General features: G+C 33.9%; 1 pseudogene; it reads right to left on the bottom strand.

Annotated features, from left to right (window-relative positions):
* Positions 1-318: 318 nt before the first annotated feature.
* On the bottom strand, positions 319-5,657 carry LOC142548384 (putative pentatricopeptide repeat-containing protein At2g01510; annotated as a pseudogene).
* Between the last annotated feature and the right edge of the window lie 2,308 nt (positions 5,658-7,965).

Here is a 7,965-nt window from a genome sequence, read left to right as displayed (position 1 = left end):
AGGACAATTAACAATAACATAATAATTACTTTTAATTTATGTTTTTATTATATTCCAAAAAGATTCAATTATTGCTTATCATTTACAATACATCATTTCTTCAGTATTTCTGCACCTAAAGTGTATGCTTTAGCATTCGAGAGTGTCTGATACACTAATTATAATTATAACCAATAAAAAGCACATGCAAATAGTTATGTATAAGTAGTTCTTTTTGTGAAACAGCAAAGACCGCATAGAATGGGAAGTAAACAACTCGAAGAGAATAATTCAAGAAGGATACAGAGAAGGATAAGGATGGCGGATAAATTGCGACACCTGCGTTACTGCTTGCTGGAACACTTGATGAAGGCACAAATAAAAGGCAGACTTGTCAATATTGATCTCATAGAAGTAGAGAAATCAGTACAACATCAGAAGAAAATTTACCTCATGCACGAACCAGAAATGAAAGTTTTCATAGATGGAGATGTCATCACTAACTTGACCAACCAGTTTCACTGAATATAACATACATCGAAGGTCATGCGTCATCATAATTCTGCACAGGATGGATGGTATTTGTCCTCAAACTCAAAATTCCTGTCTGTTCTGCTTCTCCATCTATTATCGTTGGGCTCACTAATGTCTTCATTTCCATCTCTGAGATCCCTGTCTCTCCCTCTGTCCAAATGCCTGCTATTTTCTTCCTCTCTATCTCTACGATCCCGGTTTGTCTTTCTTCTCCCTCTGTTCCGATACTCATCTCTGTCTTCTTCTATGTCTCTACGATCCCTGCTTGTTTTGTTTTTCCCTCTATCCCTATACTCATTATTTTCTTCATGTCTCTCTCTTTTACGACTGATTTGGTGACCCTTGCCTCTCCCTTTTCTATGACTGTTTCGTCGTTCATGTGGCGTTCTACTTTCGCGTGATCGTGTGGAATAACATTCTTCGAAGATTTCCACATTATCAGTCCTTTTTCCACTACCCATCTGTTCTTGTGAACGACTCAACCCTCTCAGTATTTATATTAGGATCTCGTAAGCCGTTATGCCAACTTGAATCTCGTTTTTGAGCCCGAACCCCATCCATGAATTCCTCTGAACCATAACGAGAGTGAAACTCATTTCCGCTATCATGTAACTGGCCTTCATGATATAATGTTGCCTGATAATTTCTTGATCCAGAAACAACAGTAGCACTCTCATGCCTACATGAATATTCAGATGCAGATACATCTGCCTCTTCAGCTGTATTTGACATGATACCCAATCACTCCAGCTTGCTTGATTACATGAATATTCAGATGCAGATACATCTGCCTCTTCAGCTGTATTTGACATGCTACCAATCACTCCAGCTTGCTTGATTTCCTCCATATATTCCCCTATAATATCCCTCATGACCTTTAGGCCAACATGAGGGAGGGATGATAAAATATTAGTTCAAGTTCTAACTTCTAAGTACAGTGATTTATTGACCAGAACATCAATTGACAGGAAATATAATGTCAAGCGAGCTACAATACCAGGTGAAATCATAGTATAAATAAATAAATTGCCGACATAAAAAATCGGGGGTGAAACAGCAGGCGCCTATGCCACTCCCACCTCTGTGCAGAAAAAAGGTGATAATATATACATGGTGTAATTCAAATATCTCACTTAGTTCTGGCATTGCACGGCCACAAAGAATTCACCCTAGCCAATTTGTGAAGGAAATTTTTTTCCAAAAGTAACCTCCTTTAACATAATGACGGTACCACTATATCGAGGACAAAAACACAGATACCCCAAAAAATTCATTGTCCCAACTCTCACACAAAAGTTTGTCCACATCAAAAAGGAACAATGAACAAGAGGAGAGGAGTACAATTTAATATGTAACAAAGAATACAAAACATAAACCTTCAACCTCTGCAGTATTTCGTTTCAATTTCTTGCTGCGATAAGACGTCCTTCTGCATTTGTAATCTCTTTCCTCAGCTACTAATTCCTCCCTTTTCTTGCATTTACTTGTATCCTAGAATATCATAGAAGTCATGAACAAATAATAGAACATTAATAAATAGAAATTATCAATATTTATCAAAAGATAAAAATGTCTTGCAAGTTGCGACATCCTGCAAACAGTATCATAAATATTACAATCATCATTCTCATTTCAACCATCACACCACAAGTGGATAGTATAAAAATATACACAAACACAAACAACAGAACCCATGAAAACTTTTGTAACGATCCGTAGAGAGCTGGTCATCTCACATTAAATTCCGATGGTGAATGTAGAAGTACAAAACATGCAATGGTAAACCCAACATCAACGGAAATTTAAAGCCCCCTTAAGAACATGACGCAACTTATCTTGAAAATTGACCACATGCATTTTCCATTGAAAAAGCAAAAGAATTCTACGCGAAAACATACTACCTTAGAACTCCATTTAAAGCTGATAAGACAACCAAAGCCACTTCTTCGCGGCGTCACTAAGCCTGGAGCGTTGGTCGAGATTCACAAACCAAACAATGAGATTGTTCCATCACTCTCACATCAACAAGTTAATTAAAATTTAAAAAATTGGGTTGATTCCATTTGATTTATATAACTTCTACTAAAACTTGTGAGGTCTCAGGTCATATATTAAAATTTCAGTTATAAAAACAAATGCATTAACTAATCTTTATATCAGCCATTTTATTATTAACTATCAATTCATTATATTTACGCTTTTGCTACACAAATTCATTGGTGCTCCTCTTCCCAGTATTATATCAATATCATGCCAGGTAAGTTTCTCCATTGAAGCAAGCACGCGATATTGTCACCAGTAATCCCCCATGATGGAACCTAATCGAATCCCTGACTGTGATTTCCCTCTGGACAACTTTGTTTGTCGCGGCATGGCAATCAAAACAAGCTCTTAAATTTCTTTTGTACAAGTATAGGTGATCCATCTGGTGTACTGAATGGTGCAAATGCATTCGCTTACGTCTCGCAACTCCACTTTTATTTTGGATGAGTCCTATCATTAGCAGTGAATACGTGACTCTCATGGCCTTCTTTACCTTTGCCACCTGTTGCCAATCGCCTGCCTCCGCATAAATATTCGAAATGGTGACGACATAGGCCGCAGCGTCTCTGAGCACATCCATGTTAAAAAGTTCATCAGCAGCTGTCTTGGCAAAATCTTGATTCTTATGGATCCGACTTGAATTTAAAACCGATTACCACATTATTTCATTGAACAACTTAAGGGCATCGTCATTTAACCCTTTCTGAACATAACCTGAAATTATGGCAGCCATGGAACGAAACTTTTCTCGACCAACTTTCCAAATATAATGTTGGCTTCATCAGATCTGCCACATTTGGCATACATGTCAATGAGAGAAATTCGCAACTTGAATTTCCAAATCAGCTCGTCGTGTATGCCTGCGCGTGGATTTGTGTTCCCATCTCCAAGTCTTGTCGATTTGCAGCTATACTCAACAAAGTTGCGAAAGGAAAATTTCTTTTGTCGAACTCGGATACCCTCAGCTCGGTAAAGAGACTCATAGATTCTTCAAGTTGTCCATTCCAGGCATAACTTGTTATCATAATATTGTAAGAAATTCAATCTAACTGCGGCATGTCATCAAAGTCTTTTCTCATGTCAATCTATATAATTGTGTTTCGAGCATACATCAAGTAATGCATTGCCAACAAATATATCTTGAACACAGTTGGATGTCATCACTAATCCTTGGATCTGATGCCCAGGGGTAATACTATTGAACCCAACACAGGTACGTAAAAGTGCTGCAAAAGAGAGATCAGATGGCCTAAAGCCATGAAATTGCATTTCCGAAAAGAACTTCATTGCCTTTTCAATTTAACCCTTCTTTTGAACACCCAGTTATAACCGCGTATGTTGAAAGTAACGGTCTCGTATACGCATGTCCTCGAATAGGTGAAAAGCTAAATCAAGGTTTTCACATTTACAATAAGAATCTATCAAGCAGTTACAAACTTTAAGAGCGGAATCAAATCCAAATTTATGAATTTGGGTATGGACTTGAAGTGCGTCTTTCTTGGTCGCCGTTTCATCACAGCCTGATAAAAAAGCTATGACGGTGACATAATCAGGCTTCATCCCCAACCTACACATCTCAATATAAAGATTAAAAACTTCACGAGGTTGCTAGTTTTGTGAATATCCACCAATCAATATCGTCCAAGACACTGCTGTTCGATCACCCATTTTATCGAACATCTCCCTAGCATAAGATTGTGGCAACAAATCTCTGGGTCAAATGCTGTTTTAATGATTCGGGCATCAACCAGATTCTTCATGTCATTCTTGCTGCAAATTTTCATACCCTCAGTTGAACTTTGTCATTAAGTTGTTCATGTTGCTAAATTGAACCCGGCCGGACCGTTTGATATGGGTTGGGCTTTTCTAAACAAATATGCTTTTATCCCAAGATCATTAAATATATTTTGGATAACAATGAAGATATTATTTTTATTTTTAAAAATAGGTATATTATGAAAATATCTTATCATTTATATCAGTGATATGAATCTATGTGATTCATAGTTACTATGAATATTAATATTTTGTATAAAAATAATATTTTTAAATAAGTTAAAATGGATCGAAAATTCGTCTCACAAACTTGATTTATAAAACAGTCTCACAAAATTTTTTTGTGTATTTTAAATCAAATAGATATTATCGACTCAAATATATAATATCTATATTTAAAGAATAGGTGCATTATGAGACGATCTTACATATTTATATTTGTAACGTAAGTCAACTTGATTCATATTTATTATTGATATTATTTCTTTTTATAAAAAATAATATTTTTTAATAAGTTGAGTTGGATTGGAGATTCATCTTACAAACTTGACTTATAAAACAATGTCACAAATTTTTTTTGTGTATTGTAAATCTAATAGTTATTATTGACTCAAGTATATATATAATCTCTATATTTGATCTTCAGAAAAATAATAATAATAATAATAATGATCATTGGATTTATCTGAAGTAGAATTAAATATTTTCATGGTATTTAAAATAAGTTACCTGGACTAAGATGATGAGAATGAAATTAAAATTTAGTACGAAATAAGACAAAGCTACAACGTTGCTATCGTGACACGATCAACAAGGCCAGTAGTTGGAACACCACCTTTTCTTGATTTTTATTTTCAAAATTTAATATAAATAATTATTAAAGTGTAATATATTTGTATATGGTATCCAACTAGGAAAATCAGTTTGAGGAAGGTTTTCTTTTATTTTTTTTTTTGATGAAAAATTCATTAACATGTGTAAAAAGTTGTAGTTTATACATACAGATACACTGGACATCCCCATGAGATAATATCATGCCAAATCATAAACAATCGCACAACAGAGTTTATAATGAATCAAAAATTATCTCAGCAGCATCAGGAATGCAACGGAAAGTGTGAATCTGAATTCTTCTAATGATGTCATCCACAACCGGTCGTCCATTGTCGAATATTACCTTGTTGCGTAGAGTCCATATGTGATAAACAGTAGCTGCAAGGACAGTAAGTCTCATTCTTGCTATCATAGAATTCCATATGTATTGGTTACGAAATGTTCGAAATAAGGTTGCCGGTGTTCCCATGATCTTCTTCATTCCCAGTCATTGTCGTATTCCATTTCATATGTGCTTCGATATATGACATTCAAAGAATAGGTGAACAACTGTTTCTTCGACATCCCAGCCATGATTTTCTTGCCTCTTTCCCACAATGCCGCACACAAATGACTACTCTTTTTTTCACATTTTTTTTTATTTTTTTTTCAACATTTATTTCTAAATTTTATCCCTAAGAAACACAAATAGTAGTTTTCACTTTTAAAAATAAACGGAAAAAAATTTATTTTTGATCATATATGTTTGTTTCATTACGAGTTTGATAGTTTTTTTTTAAAAAATTTAGTCATTTTTTCAATACGAGACTAATGCGACGTTGATATATATGTGTGATGAAACATCGACACTTTCGTTGAAAAATAACTAAAATGACAAAAAAAAATCGAACAATACATGACTAAAACTGAAATTTGATAAGCAGATGAATAAGATAACAAAGTGACAAACACGTGTGACGGAAAAAATAGTTTTCCATTGTCAAATTATTATAAATTTAATTTTGGAGCAATGGATAAAGATCCAACTCTTTTATCAATGGGAGACATCATTATTTTAGTTGATCCTCGTCTTAGTGGGTTCGATGGCTATCAGTACTGTTGATGTTTGAATACCTTTTTATTACATATAATTCGTTGTAATTATAATGTGAGTGGGTTGATAATGAGTGCTTTCCTTCTAACATATACATGCATGTACGTGTACGTATATTGAAATTTGTGATTCCTGAAATAATAATATTTTTTTTTTTTGAAAGTAAATTAAAAAGCCATCTTTCTGAATCCCCGTGCCGAAAACATATATTTTCTCGAATTCTTTTATCAGAATTTTAAACTTTTCATGGTTTTTTAAGGGATTTTCAATATAAAATTTATCACCATACTTGAACTTTAACGTGAAAAAGTATTGTTATAATTATTTATTACTATTATTCAAACCTTAGGGGTCAATTGACCCCTTCACGAAAGGGTAACCTCGCCACATATATACATATATATATACACATATATATATAGATATATATATATATATATATATTTGTGTGTGTAGAGTTTTGATATGTTATATATTCATCGTGTGTGTCTGTGTGTAGAATTTTGATATGTTGTATATTCATCGTATGAGCAGCGATTGAGGTTTCACTTACTTATTAGTTGTATACATTCATCGTGCACACTTATGTGAGTAGCGATGAGGTTTCATTCACTTATTGAATGTACAATTTTGATGTATTTCGTTATATCTAATATATGAGTGTCACCTCATCGATGTTAATATATGTGTGGAAAGTGAATGTGTAAGATATATATGAAGAGGTTTAATAATAAGTGAAAGTAGATGTAGGGCCAGCCAATGTATTTGCTAATTTCCATTTGCAATTTCCCTTGTTGTTGCCGCCATTATTTAATTAACCTGAACTAACCAATAAAAATCTCCCCTTATATAAAGCAGAACTCATGCATCCGCCCTCTTACACCTCCTTTATTCTTCTTCCTCCTTGATTCCACGATGTCGAAGATATTTTTACGTCATTCTTCTCGTAACTTGATGTCGATACACGATGGTGGTGATGGCGGCGGCGTACACAAACAGTCCCTCGACGAGTTTTGGGAGTGGGAATTCGCTGATTTGGAATTGTGAAGCAACTGACACCAAATGGTTGAACATGGAGAAATGCTAACATCTAGGCAAGTCCAGTCCTTGGCTTTAACCCCCAACACTTCAATTTTCGTCATCTTGTCTTTTGCCTTTTCCTCTATGTTGGCCAAATGGTGGGGGAACAATAGATGGAATCCATTGATGAATCTTGACAATTTCATGAATTGTCTATAGATTCCAAAAAGGTTAAACATTTATATATTTTCCCATTATTTTCAACTTCATATTTGGGCATTACGCTTCGGAAGTTCTTGTGTGTGTGTGCGCGCGCGTTTTTTTGCCTTCCAAATAATTGTAAGAAATAATTGTGTTGTTTTTCAATGTTGTAAGCGATCATTTCCTTGTAAAACTCGAAAGTTGCTTAATTTTTAATATTCAATTATCATTTATAATTCCTATGCATGGTTATTATTATTATTAAAAATAATAAGTATCGAAATATTGGATATATATATATATATATATATATATATATATATATATATATATATGTGGATAAAGGACATTGTTTTCCAATTGTGCAATGACAAAATTAACCTTCTATACACACTTCAAGAATAGAATGTAATTCCTATATTAATTTTATCAAATAACTCATCTTTATATTACATTTAAATGTTTTATCTTTTTAATTTTCTCTC

This window comes from Primulina tabacum, chromosome 6 (assembly GCF_025594145.1).
Source record: "Primulina tabacum isolate GXHZ01 chromosome 6, ASM2559414v2, whole genome shotgun sequence".
In the NCBI taxonomy this organism is placed as follows: domain Eukaryota; kingdom Viridiplantae; phylum Streptophyta; class Magnoliopsida; order Lamiales; family Gesneriaceae; genus Primulina; species Primulina tabacum.
Note: the sequence above shows the minus strand (reverse complement) of the source record. Positions and strands in the feature narration are given on the sequence as shown.